Source organism: Rhineura floridana, chromosome 7 (genome assembly GCF_030035675.1).
Source record: "Rhineura floridana isolate rRhiFlo1 chromosome 7, rRhiFlo1.hap2, whole genome shotgun sequence".
Taxonomy (NCBI): Eukaryota; Metazoa; Chordata; class Lepidosauria; order Squamata; family Rhineuridae; genus Rhineura; species Rhineura floridana.
The window spans coordinates 131,026,139-131,040,768 of record NC_084486.1 but is presented as its reverse complement, the minus strand read 5'-3'; the positions used below and the strand labels follow the sequence as shown (position 1 = coordinate 131,040,768).

General features: G+C 42.6%; 1 protein-coding gene across 17 annotated transcripts in view; it reads left to right on the top strand.

The window, feature by feature from the left end:
* The first annotated feature begins 9,837 nt into the window (after nucleotides 1-9,837).
* ZBBX (zinc finger B-box domain containing) overlaps nucleotides 9,838-14,630 on the top strand; it is a 67,596-nt gene continuing 62,803 nt past the window's right edge. For 4 of the 17 annotated variants that reach the window (XM_061637243.1, XM_061637242.1, XM_061637241.1 and 1 more), the window contains exons 1-2: nucleotides 11,703-11,982; nucleotides 13,836-14,006. The gene's annotated coding sequence lies outside the window, so the exon portion shown is untranslated. The other 13 variants (XM_061637236.1, XM_061637239.1, XM_061637231.1 and 10 more) reach the window with 12 other exon arrangements.

Below are 14,630 nucleotides of genomic sequence, written 5' to 3'. Positions count from 1 at the left end.
CTCCAAAGGTGAAGCTGAGCTTGAACCGCCTTCCTACTACGGAAGAGAATGGCCATTCATCGTGTTGCTTCAATATAAGCAGCAGAGATCCTTTTAGAACAAAGGAACCTGGTGGCCTTCCAGATGTTGTTGGACTACATACTGAGGGTGCCAACCTTTTTTTGGGCCAGTGAAAAAGTGCCATGGGTGACAGTCACAACATGGCTGCTGTGGGGTCATGACATAACACAAAACAGGTGCTGTGGAGGCATGGCATAATATGGCTGCTGTGGGGGTGTGACATAGCACAAAATGGCTGTAACGTGTTAAAGAGCAGAAAAAGAGACAGGGCCACAAAATGGTGCTGGCATCCCCCCCTCCCCCCTCAAAGCAGCGGGGGAAAAGGCATCTACATCAGCCATGGCCACACTCACTCACTGAGAGAAGTTTTTATTATTATTATTATTATTATTATTATTATTAAATTTTATTTATACCCCGCCTTTCAGCCAAAGGCCCTCAAGGCGGCTTACAAAGAAAAATAAACATAGGTATAAAAATACAATAAAAGCAATACAATTTACAAAAATAAAATTAAATAACAAATAACATTATAATAACAAATAAAATTAAATAACAAATAACATTATCATTATTGGCACCACCAAGAAAGAGGAGGTGGTGTTAGCGGGGGCGGCAGCTCCCGAGAGGCAGAAGGGCAACAGGCATTTGTTACAGCAAAGCTGTGCAAGAAGAGTTTGTCCTTTCCTAAGGTGATCAGATGCTTCCATTTCAAAGGAAAACAACTTGGCCTCTCAGCTAGCATACAGTACAAATCAAACTGTTTCTTAATACCTCTGCTTGTTTTTCCCATTCTGACATGTGCTAAAGTTCCAATATGCACTTGAATTCCTCCTGCAAAATGGTGACAGTTGGCACATACCCACAGTGGTGGAGGTTATTATGGTGATGCAGCTCTTTTGGACCCTGCCCATGGTGCTTCTTCTTGGGCACTGGTGGTACTGGTGTTCTGCTCCAGGTGATGGTTCCACTAGGAAAAGGGCATTGGTGTGCATTCTCAGAAAACACAAAGAGAGCTGTGGAGATAAACACTTTGAACTCGGGATACATCCGTCACAATCTGCCCACTGGTGTGGATCAGAAATGGCAGGACTGAACAAGCCTACTGCAGCATCCATTTTATGATCTATCTCTTATCTACTCGTCCATCCATTCACCAGCCTTTTCTTATCGGACTCTTTTATCTCTTTTTGCACCTCTCCTTCATGCACAATGGATGGGGGCATGGGTGTCCAATCCTGGCATCCAATGAAATGTAGGCATGTTTAAGTGAGCATGTTCAAGGCAGGAGAGGGTGATCCAGTGCAAACAGGAACTGAGCAGGAAGAGCAAACAATCCCTTGTGTGTTGTAGAGTCTTGTGGGGCTATATACTGAAACCTTTCACAGGCAGCATAGGAGTTACTGGTGGGCACATTTGTACCCATGGACACCATGTATCTGATCCCTAGACTGTAGCTTGCATAATTCCTGACCATTGGCCATGTTGGCTGGAGTCCAACAGCCTCTGTAGGGCCACAGGTTCCCCATCCCTGATTTAAAAAGACAATTTATGTTGACTTCAACTGACGTGAAATGGTTGTGTGAACAAGGCCTCTGTTGGCTGGTTGCCACAAGTCAGTAAATATCACCTCTATTTGCTGGCTTTGGTGGCTTAACTACTCATTTTCCAGAGCAGCTTTCAACATTTGACTTCCATCAGTGCTTGAACATATCATTTTCCCGATTGCTGTCAGCCAGCATTCATGACTGTACTACTCAGTTATTTCAGCAGCTGTCTAAAGTCAAGGAAAGCACTGTGGCAGAATATTATTTGCAGACTCTCTTCTCCCTCCCACAGTAATATCTGATCCGTTTCATTGCTGTTCTGATATCTATATGAACAGAATGTAATAAATTAACTGGGCAAATGAAGTTGGGTGATCACTGTGAATGTTTGGGGGCAGGGGTGGGAAACTGGGTCCATTCTTTCAGTGTATTATTCCAGGTGGTATGTTTTTAGATATTCTAAATGTTTTGAAATGGTTTTAGATGGTTTTTAAATCATTTTGAAAAGTGATTGGGTGGTTTTTAAGTAGTTTTTAAATGTTTTAAATATATTTCTATTTTTTTTTAAAAAAACTTTTTAATGCTTGCTACCCTGGGCTCCTTTGGAAGGGTGGGATGTAAATTTAATATATAAATAAATACATACATACATATCTTCACTGGGCATAGATCTATAGCTGCCCCCGATGGGCATATATCCACATTGATAATACAACTTCCTTTTTTTAATTCTTGTGGCTACCATCATATATTTTGCTTGCTGGTACCTTGAGGCAGCAATTCTGCTATATTTGTCTCCTCTAAAATGGCCTGTGCTCCTTTTTTAAAAAAAATGTTTTTGCTGATTGCTTTCCTGCACCTAAGAACAGCTGATGATTCATTCTGCTCCTGTTTTTTGATTAAGTGCAAAACCGAACTTTTGCTTGTAAGCATGTGTCATTATTAGACTAGATGGTCAAAAGTGCTCAGTGCCTGTTTTTCAGTCAGGTTAGAAAAGAGGTGGGTGGGTGAATAGTGCACATGCATCCACCATATTGCCTAGTAGCTGGCTTCATAGTTAAATCCCTATCTATTGCCTTTGCTTTCTTGTTTTTCAATTGTGCATATTTCCATACGTGGCATGAGTACACTGCATGCACTGGACTTGGGGAAAAAAAATGTTGGAGGACATCTCTTGCACATTTCATCATTTCAGGCATGTCTCGTTGTTAAAAGCGGCCAATTGCATCCCATTTCCTCTTTTTCAAAGATGTGAAAATGATGTACTTCCTGGCACCGTTTTTTAAAATGTCCTCTAATTTGTATGTTCGCTGAATAACTCTGAATGATTGCTGCTGATATTGGGTTATGAACCCTTTCTCCTCTGTTCCAAACTGTCCTGCAGTTGAACAGGATCACCGTGTGAGAGAGATGCAACACTACCCAGAGGACAACTGTAGTGGTGTGCCAAGGGACAATCCAGAGACAATACCCATTGAGGAGCAACCTCAAAGTTAGTATGTTAAAAGGGCTTCCAATATTTCCACAGATGTTAGTATCTGAACAACCATTTCATAGTGTGGTCACCTCACTGGGTGTGGTATATTTTTATATATAGTTTGCGCCCATCAGACATTTTAAAGGTGCTGCACAGTGATAACTACTTTGCTACTGCTGTGCCGCTGAGGTGTTCTGCCCCATCTACACATTAGTTGTTCACCACACCACTACATTTACGGCTGTGTACACACCACAGATTTAAAGCATATATAAAGCACATGGCTTCTTCCAAAGCATCCTGGCAACTGTAGTTTCCCTCTCACAGAGCAGCATTTCCCAGCAAGTTTAACAAACTATAGTTCCCAGGATCCTTTAGGGAAAGTCATGCGCTTTAAATTTATGGTGTGTATGCAGCCTAAGTGTCAGCTGCACCTTCTGCATTCACAATTCTCTGTTAACAACGTACAGCTTGCTGTGAACCAATCCCACCTTTCTATCGCTGTTTGGCGCTGAACTTTGAAATGTGAAAGATCTGTTCTTTGCACCAATGTTCAGTGTGTCACAGCTGCTGCTTGTCAGGGGTCCAGAACAAGGGGGGAAAGATTACATACCACCTGTGGAAATAAGTTTTTGAAAGTGTTAGAGAATGTCCCTCCACATCCTGACAAACCACCTGCACCAAAGGAAAAACACTGCTCCCAACAAGTAAAAGCCAACCCTTCTTGTGGGCCTCAGCAGCAAAATGACCACAGTAAATACTACCGGACCCTCAGGAACTGTTCCTTATGTCAGAGAGTATTCTTGCAAATCCCGTGTAATGTGTATCCTTAAGCTGAGGAGTGTAAGGATGTAGGAAGGCAGTAATTTGTGTTCGGATCTGCATATATCACAATCAGCACTGTTTCCATTCTGCTGCACTTTGGTTTCTGCCAAATACTATGCTGTTTGTCTCACTGTCCATTATTTAATGTCAGTTACTATTTACGTAATTTACATTCATTTCAATATAAATGATACATCATAACAGTGTTGAAAAATAATTAATTGTGTATCATTTGTGGACTTAAACAACAAGAATAGCATGGATGAATACCAATCATATTATTTTGGCTGATTTCCATTCCTGACTGTAGACAAATGTGCAAACAATAGTAATTTCTTCATCCTTTTCTATTTTTGGCAGAATTCTGTGACATCCCTAGGAGCCATACAGCAATGTTGTTGTATCTCCTCCGAGTCCAAGCATGGCATGTGGCCCTTCGGCTGTACCTGAATCCTCTCTGCCACAGCAGGAGCACCCAAATAAGTAGCACTGCCTTCTACACAGAGCTCCCAAAGGTGCCCCTGCCCCATTATGCAGCATGTGCCATTCAGCCCATAATGCTGAAGCAAAGTTAGCCTCCCTGTTTCATGCATGTGCATGTTTTACACTTCTTTTGGTTACTGCACTTTGAGTTTTCTAGGCACCGAGACACCAAGGTTCCCATTGTCCCTTTTTCAAGTGAATTCACTTTTTGCCCTGTGTTTGTGAACGCTGGTGCTGGTTTTTGATGCACTAATAAAGTTTAGATTCCAGGCATCATGTTCCAGCAGTAGCTGCTAGTTTTGTTCGTGATTCATTGTTGCTGGTTTTGTTTCCACAGCGAAAGGGGGTTACCATGGTACACATATTCCTGCTCTTCTCCTGAGTGCCATCTGGGCATGGTAGCTTTGCTCGCTGCAGGTGTTCTATTTTCCATTGGACATTTTGAAACGGTCTCCCTTTTTTGTGCAGTGTTGGTGCACACTATGTAGCTAGCTTGTGAAACTCAGTTAAAGGGTGCATTCCAAGGGGCATGTCCCCACAGTTCCGAGGTGACACATGGTAAACACCAAGGCACTTAAAGAGTAAGAGCCTCACTGGCTTTTCCAGATGACAGCTTTTGGTGTTGCTGTTGCCTGATTGCGTTCAAAACAGTCTCACTATGTGTAACTGTGCACAGGCTTGTTTCCAAAAATGTTATTTGTGTTTGGGATTTCTTGGTTGCCCCAATGACTTTCCCCCTTCCCGCCCCAGAGCTAATTTTTGCATCATTACTTCAAAAGGGCTATAGGTATGGCATGTATGTGGCAGCAGCACCAAAGAGTCTTACAAGCCTCTCCACAGTTTATGTTACTGAAAGTGAGGGGTTTTTCTGACACCTGTATAGATTGCCTTAAAAGAGTTTACTAAAATATGCTTATTCTGAAAGTATATTCTGAAAGAAAACTTTGTACCCTCTCTCTCTCTCTGTGTGTGTGTGAAATACTTGAAACAAACACAGATCATGGAGGCTCCATCCTTGGAAATGTGAAACACTTATAACTTATTCCACAACACCACCATATGGATTTTAGCTGAATTTCAGGTCTTTTGCTGAATGCACATGTTCAAAGCAAAAGTAAACCAGGAAGATAATCAGAAACAAGTTGCTTGCAAGGCTTGGAAAGGGAGGTCTGGATGCAGATTTGGACGATGGAGCCAGTGTGGTGTAGTGGATGAGGTGTTGAACTACAACCTGGGAGACCAGGGTTCAAATCCCCACACAGCCACGAAGCTCACTGGGTGACCTTGGGCCAGTCACTGCCTCTCAGCCTCAGAGGAAGGCAATGGTAAACCACCTCTGAATACCGCTTACCATGAAAACCCTATTCATAGGGTCGCCATAAGTCGGAATTGACTTGAAGGCAGTCCATTTCCATTTCACGTTTATGCATATGAATAAGCAGACTTCTCCATGTGCTGCAACTATGCCTATGCTGGTGTGCAAGTGAATATGTCATTTATCTTATGCCATTCAGAATAAGGGAGAAATGCATGTATTAGCCATGAGAGTGGCTGTATACTATAGCTAGCATGGATTTTTCACATTCTGCTATGTTAAATTGAAAATGCACCCCATGCCATTCTGCTGCTACCTATAAGCTAATTTCAAAACAAAACCTTATAAAACATATAGTCCTGAACTCAGAAACACTTGCTTAACAACCTTGTAAGCTTTCATGGCAATACACAAAACAGTCAGAGAGATAAGGATGGCAAAATGATAACAGATGACAAAGAAAAGGCAGAAGTGCTCAATTCCTACTTTGGCTCAGTCTTGTCCCAAAAGAGAGTCTATGACCCTCCCGGGAAATGTGAAGGGGTAGGATTGCAGCTTGAAATTGATAGACAAATAATAGTAATACCTAATCACTTTGAATTAGTTCAAATCTGCAGGGCCCAATGAAGTGCATCCTAGAGTATTGAAGGAACTGGCTGAAGAACTCTCAGAACTGCTGTCTAGTATCTTTGCAAAATTGTGGAGGATGGGTGAAGTGCTGGATGACTGGATGAGAGCTAATGTTATCCCTATCTTCAAAAAGGAGTAACCTAGGAACTCAGACCAGTCAGCCTGACATCATTCCCTGGGAAAATTCTGCAGCTGATTATAAAGTGGCCAGTCTGTAAGCACCTTGAAAACAATGCAGTGATTACTAGAAGCCAACATGGATTTATCAAGAACAAATCCTGCCAAACTAATCTAATCTCATATTTTGATTGGGTAACCTCCTTGCTAGACTGTGGGAATGCTGGGGACATACTATATCTTGATTTCAGCAAAGCTTTTTGATAAAATGCCCCATCATATTCTGATTAGCAAACTACCTAAATATGGGCTGGATGGAACAGCTATCAGGTGGATCCACAGTTGGCTACAGAATCATACTCAAAGAGTATTATCAATGGTTCCTTCTCAAAGTAGGGGGAGGTAACGAGTAGAGTACCGCAGTCCTGGGCCCAGTGCTCTTCAACATTGTTATTAATGACTTGCATGAGGAGGTGCAAGGAATGCTTATTAAATTTGCAGAGGATGCAAAATTGGGAGGAATAGCTAATACCTTGGAAGGCAAAAAAAAGTTCAAAGGAATATTTATAGGCTGGATCATTGGGCTGAAACCAACAGAACGAAATTTAACAGCGATACATGCAAAGTTCTACACCTAGGAAAAAGAAACCAAATGCGCAGTTATAAGATGGGGGACACTGGCTCAGCAATAATACATGTGAGAAGGATCTTGGGGTTGCTGTTGACCACAAGCTGAATATCAGCCAACAGTGTGATGTTGCTGCAAAAACGGCAAGTGCTATTTTAGGCTGCATTAACAGAAGTATAGTTTCCCCTCTATTTGGCACTGGTTAGGCCTCATCTTGAGTACTGTGTCCAGTTCTGGACCCCACACTTTAAGAAGGATGCAGACAAAGTGGAATGGGTTCAAAGGAGGACAACAATGTTGATCAGGGGACTGGAAACAAAGCCTTACGAGGAGAGATGGAAAGACCTGGGCATGTTTAGCCTTGAGAAGACTGAGGAGATATGATGCTACTCTTCAAGTACTTGAAAGGTTGCCACACAGAGGAGGGCCAGGATCTCTTCTCCATCTTTCCAGAGTGCAGGACACAGAATAATGGGCTCAAGCTGCAAGAAGCAAGATTTTGACTGATCATCACGAAAAACTTCCTAACTGTTAGAGGGGTACAACAGTAGAACCAATGATGTAGGGTGGTGGTGGGCTCTCCAACACTGGAGGCCTTCAAGAGGCAGCTGGACAGCCACCTGTTGGGTATGCTTTAATTTGGATTCCTGCGTTTAGCAGAGGATTGGACTTGAAGGCCTTATAGGCCCCTTCCAACTCTATGATTCTATCCTAGGCATGATTGTAAAAGAGTAAATCCCATTGAAGTCAAAAAGCATGCAAATGCTCAAACCGGTCTGCCCCTCATCCTCTCTCCTATCCCCTCCCTTCTCTTCCCTGGTCAATTTTACCTATTCTAAGCATGATGGCATGGAAGTAAATCCCATTGAACTCAATAAGCATGCAAACGATCAGACCTGCCTTTCCACCCCTCCTGAGCTTTCCCCTCTCTCCATGGCCGGTCCTAAAGGGTGGCCAGGTTGGGCCCTGGCCAAGAGCCCCTGGAGCCACAGAGGTCCCTGAGGGGCCTCTCAATAAGATGGAGGAGGAGTGGTGCTCCTTTTCCATGGCCCGCGGATCGCAGAGAGGGAGCTTCTTCCACCTGCCCATCTCTCCTATCTTTTGAGGCTGCGCGGGCTGTGCACGCAGGACTGCCATTAACCAAGATGGCGGCTGAGGTTTCCCTAAGGGGCTGAAGCCTCTGGCGCCATCTTGATTGATGGCAGCAATACGCGTGCATAGCAGCCCGCAGTTGCGAAAGACAGGAGACATGGAGGCAGCGAACGGGTGGGCGGTAGAAGCTTCCTCCCTGTGAGAGAAAGGAAAGCGCATGTGTGTGTGTGTGCATACCACAGCCCAGGGCAAGCTGGTGCCCAAGGGCCCTGGCATGTCTGGAGCTGGCTCTGCCTCTCTCCTTCCCCTCCCTTCTTCTTCCTCCCCTGCCCAATTCAGCTATGTCTCCCTCCCTCCCTCACTCCCTCCCTCCGCCCCCCGGTCAGTTTCACCTATTCTAAGCATGATTGCATGGGAATAAATCCCACTGAACTCAATAAGCATGCAAATGACCTGCCTTCCTTTCCCCCTCCTGCTTGCTTCCCTCTCTCGCCTCCCTTCTGCCCTTCCTCCTCTCCTCTCCCTTCCCTTGTGATTGCCTTTTTACAAATTTGCAGGGCACTCCAATATCTCAGAGGAGAGGTCAAGTGTCCTGCTTCCCTGGTGCATTCACTATAGCTGCCCAATTTCCCTGCTATTTAAAGTTTGATAGAAGTATCTGTTGGCTATACGTACGTTCTTAAACTGCAAGGGTTTTTTTTGCCTATTAGTGCATTAAAGATTAGGGCTGCAATCCTGCTTCTTTAAATCTGGCAGGTGTTTTGCTATCAGTTTGAATAAGTGGATGGTTTATTAAATTATTTACGGCTTCATACCCTGCTTTCCATTACATGTCTCATAGAGGCTTACAGTAAAGATAAAATATACAAAATAGAAGCTTTGAATCATAAATTAAAACATCAGAAAATAGAAATATTAAAACAGCATTCATAGTGCAAAGGTCTCCTGAAATAAAAACATTTTTTAACCTAGCTTCTGAAAGTTAGCAGAGAAGCTGCCTACCTGATTTATAATGGGAGGAAGTTCTCATTATAGAATTGGGCTCACTACAGTAAGGGCACAACTCCTTGTTGATATCAGTAGTGTGTCTGGTCCGGGGGGGGCACTAATACATTTTAATATAGTCTCTCAGTATAAGGCAGATTCCTATGTTGCTAAATATACTTTCCATGATTTCATATATAAGTTTATTGGTAAGAAAGATATTGAATGCCATCAGATCTGCATGAGAACTTAGCCTCTGTATGATGTTAGTGTGGATAACTGTTTCTGATTTGCCCTTTAAATTTACTATCTGGGTGCTTCTTTTTTAAAGCCACCTTCATTTCCAATTTATGTTACTTTTAGTCCATGTTTCTCAAGCATTCTTAAAGTTTTAGGTGAAATCTCATTGAGGTCTATTGTACGTAGAGAGATATTATCTCAGTGTCTGTTCCAGATTATCCAAGTATATAAGTCTCACGCGCAGAGCTTGGAAAAGTTACTTTTTTGAACTACAACTCCCATCAGCCCCACGCTATAGTCTATATTAATTATTCTGGTGTATATTTAAGAGGCTGGTGTATCACTTGGTGCATGAGAGAACCCAGCTGCCCCTTTAGTCAAGTAATTACCAGACACACAAAATAAATGAGTCCAAGAGACCTTTGATCAGACCATGATCATTCATGAGAGCAAATGTAAACAGCTGACCCTCTCAGAATTTAGGCCTCTTGAGCTTCTTTCATGGGGAAAGGAGAGTGGAAGAAAATGTACAAAGTGAATTATAGCTTAAGGCCGCAATCTTACACTCATTCACTTACCTGGGAGGAAAATCAATTGAACTGAGTTTTACTTCTTAGTATGCACGTATAGGGTTGCGCTGTATATTGGGTGGGCAGATGAAAAGAAAAAGACAAAAAACTTACTTCTGAGTAGACACATATGGAATTGCATTGTTAAGGTGCTTCCAGGTAGGTGTTTATTGTGGGATTGGTGCTCATGCATGCATTTTTTTTGCGGTGTTCACAGGATGCTGTTGGTATCAAAATGACAGTCTATTCCCCGTCCCTCCAAAAAAACCAATTCAGATTTTTTTCTTTGGGGGAAAAACTGGGAAGGAAAAAAATCCCCGAACACTTCCTGCCAACATGTTAATTGAAGATGCTTGGATAAAGTTTGGTGGTAGCTTGTATGACATCAACTGTTTATTGAGCATTTGTTGTTATTGTTTGCAGAAAACAATGTTCCACCAAGCAATTATGATATTTCACCATGCAATTGTTATCCCACAATTTCCAGTGCATTTCCACCTCACTTTCCTTACTGCAAAAAGTTAGTAATTTTTTTTTGGGGGGGGGGGCTGGTTAGGTATGCGGTGGATTCCCACCTGCACAATTACAACAGTCTGGCAGCAACCTTGTTGCTACTGTATGCAAATTAAGCCCCTGTCCATCAGTTATTTCAGTGGCTTTTGGATTTTTGTGTGTGCTCGTGTGCATGTGTTTGGAGGGGGTGGGATGCTTGGTTTTGATGTGATTTTAAGGGGGATTTTATTATTGCTTTTGTGTTATGGACGTAAGCCACCTTAACCTTCCTTAAAATAAAAGTTTTTAAAATAAAATAAACATTCGTACAAGATTTATGTATTTGATTGAATTTGTTAGTTGCTTTCCTGCACAAACGTGTGCTCAGGCTTCCAAATTTGCCCCAACACTAAGCCTGCAATCCAATACATGTATGTCTTTTCAGAAGAAAGCTCTATTGGGTTCAACAGGACTTACTCCCAGGTAAGTGTGTCCTGGATTGCAGCCTGAAAAATAAAAAAGAGGAAGATAGGAACATAGGAGGGGCCCTAGTCTTTTTTTTTTTTATCTTGTACGTCGCCCAGAGTGGCTGGACAACCAGCCAGATGGGCGACTAATAAATTTAATAAATAAATAAATAAATAGTCTGGTGTCTGAGCAGAAAACCTCAGGTTCAATCCCCTGTATCTCCAGGTACGCTGGGAGATAGTCCCTGCCTGGAATCCTGGAGAGCCTCTGCCAGTCAGTGTAGACAATACTGAGCCACATGGACCAAGGGTCTGACTCAGTATAAGGTAGCTCTGTATATTTCTTAAGACGTTCAAGAGGGTGACTTTTCTTCACTATTCTTCCTCCATCCACACACCCCCGCTCATAGCATGGAACCTTCCGAGTTCCGAACCCTCCGTCGCCGCCGCCGCCACCCCTCTTCGCTTTCCAAAGTGAAACGAGCCTCGTTGACCCGTTGCTATGGGAACGACGAGACCGGCTTCTGCGCGTCTGTCTCGCACTTCGATTGGGAGGGATTCGAGGCTGCCGAAAGAACGAGGTGGCTGGTTGGGTGGGTGCTGCTGCTGCTTCCCCCTCTCGCCGTTCTTGTTTTCTCTCTCCTGCCGAGTTGGAGGCTGGTTTTGAGGGGGTAAATGAGGGTAAATGAGGGAACGAGGGGCTGCGGTGGTGTGGAAATGATTCTGCGACTGCGCGGGGCAGTGGTTAGGAAGGGGTTAATTTAAAGGGGAAGGGGTCTTGTTCAAAGGGTGCCGGATTGTTCCATGGAAGGCGGTGAGGAGAGGGTTGCCAACTTCTTGTACCTCAGTGGCAGCAGGGCATCCGCTTTGCGTCCTCAAGTCCCCGGTTCAATTCCCGGCTGCCTGAAGCCTTGGAGAGCCGCTGCCAGCCAGTGTACACAGCCCTGAGTCGGATGGACCAAGGCTCTGTCTCATTCCTTATGCTCTTTCATTAACTCGTTCTGCTTCTGCGGCTTTAGCAGGAGCCTGACCTGCAGAAGTTTGAAAAGTGAACCCGTAAGCATATAAAAAGTGGATCAAAAGCTTCGCCTGTTTTATATCTGTAATTTATTTTGGGTCTATTAAAGACACAAGAGCAGGTTAATTTTCTTTTAAAATAAAAAATTAACAATAAAAATGTGGGTGTTATTGGGTTGCTGCCTTTCTCTGTCTCCAGGCTGGGTCCTGGGAATGTAACATCTGCTAGCTAAGCAGAAATCTAGTGGGTGAAGCTTTCTCACTTCCTTGCATATCCATAGCAGGGGGAAAACACTTTCCCTGTTGGATTTCCTGCCTGCTCTAAATCCACCCTGAGGCAAAAATAAGGTGGGAAATGTAGGCAGCTAGGGGATGAGGTATGGTATGGGCATGGATGAAAAAGTAACTTTAATAGTGGTTTGAGTAGATATTTGCAGTGTGGTTGTAAGTAGGTGCTTGGGTTAGGGTTAAGCAGCAAAGTGATCAAAGGGACATGAGAAACTGTGTTATACCAGGTCAAGAGTGCTTGACCACCTAGCATAGTATTTTCTACTCAGATTGGCAGTGGCTCTTTTGGGTCTCTGACAGGGAAGGATCTTTTTTGTCATCTGCTACCTGATATTTTTAATTGGAGGTGACCAGGAATTCATTTATTTATTACATTTAGAACCTGCTTTCTTTCCAAGTAGCTCAAGGCAACATACATGTTTTATCCTTCCCCATTTTATCCTCACAACGACCCTGTGAGGTAGGTTAGGCTAAGAAATATTGTCTGGCTCAATGCCGTCTAGTGAGTTTCAAGGCTAACTGGGGATTTAAACCTGCTTCTCTGCAGTCCTAGTCCAATACACTTGTTGCTACACCATGCTGGTTCTTTTCTGCATGCAAAGCATGTGCTCTGCTACTGAGGTATGGCCCCTTCATTCATGTGCATATTTATTAAAATATATACCTCAGACTATCCTGAATGCTTAAGAAGAATGACAACAATATTTTTTTAAAAAACAGTAGGAAGTAGTAAATTAAAATAACAAATCATAATCCTAAAAAAGTGTTTTAATAAGCTTAGTATTAGTATGGTTAGAACTGTGACTATATACTGAGCAGCTGGGTAAAATAACGCCTAATCACAGCATGCTTTACTCTTATAAAACAGCTCTGTGACAAAGCCCTTTTGAAACCCTTCTACTACAGACAGAACTTTGCTACCATGAGCAGTTCTGTATTTTCTCATGCCTGCTTCCAGTGTCCCTCTTTTGAGGCTGCAATTCTGTGTGCCCTTACTTGAGAGAAAGCCCAATTGTGTTTAGCTTTGTCTACATTTGTCTCTGGCACAGAATGAACATACAAGGCTGTATTTTTACTGAGTCAGGCTACTGGACCATCTAACCTAGGACTCTCCAAGGTCTTTTTACCTGTAAGTTACCAGTATGTCCTCCTGGCAGGATGTGCTGGGAATGTAACTTGAGGAGTGTGTGCATGCAAAGCAAGTACTCTGCCACAGAGTTACAGGTCGTCCAAATGTTGCCATATGCCACTGCTAATGTTGCCGTTTGGGAAGGGTTTATTTAACTGTTCTCTGCAAGAAAGATAAATGTGTGCCAAACAATTCCTGTGGTGTTGTTTTGTATAGAAGGATTCCTTTGTGGATTTAAGATTGAAATATAGGTATATAGGTCTTCTAATTTGTTCCACCTTCCTGTGTACTTTTCCATCATCCAGGCTAATGCTCCCCTTCTGTATCTGCCAACATATTTTTTTACTGAATTATTTTCCTGGTTACCTTTTTCAGAAGCTTGATCTGCTGACATTAGTGGATGATGATGATGATGATAATAATGATCTCCCTCTTCTAACCATTGATTATTTCTGTATTTATTTTGCTGATCAAGCTGCTGTAAAAATACCAATGAAGATCAGGCACCCCGATATGTGCCTCAACATCTTGGCTGAATTGTTTTAAACTGCTACCGCCCAGCTGCTTTGAACTTGCTTCGCTGTTGCAGAATACTAACTTCAGTTTCTAAGATGTTTGTGTTAAGCCACTAATCTTAAAAGGCAAGGTATGAATATGTAAATAAATAATGTAAATTGTGCGCTTATGACTTTTGATCCTGTAGAAGTTCTTGGACTGTTTATTTTATTTTTAAAACTGTATCCTGCTTTTCATAAACAATTTAAAATGGTTAACAAGCAAACTCAATAAAAAGAACAAGCAATTACACAGTAAAATAAAAATGACACATCAGCAGAGAGAAAGAAATCAAATCAACAAACCATAATCTAGTCAGTGTAACAAAAGAGGAGGGAATAACCCATATCAAAACAAAGGATAGAAATGAGTGTTAACTAACCAACCTCCAATGACTCCTTAGAGAGCCAAGTTTTAATTAAAAGCTTCTGAAGACAGCATTGGGGCCATGTGGGCATCCCTGGGAAAGGAATTCCATGAAGTTGCCACCACCACTGAAAGAAGGCCCTACTCTTGATAGACACCTGTCAAACAAAACACAATCTTAGATGATGAAAGGAATGAACAAGAAGGGGTTTCTTCATTTTTAATTAATTAATTTATTTATTACATTTGTATACCTCCCCATAGCTGAAGCTCTCTGGGTGGTTTACTGTAAATACCATATAACTTTAATCATATTGCTGCCCTGGGCTCCTACTGGGAGGAAAGGTGG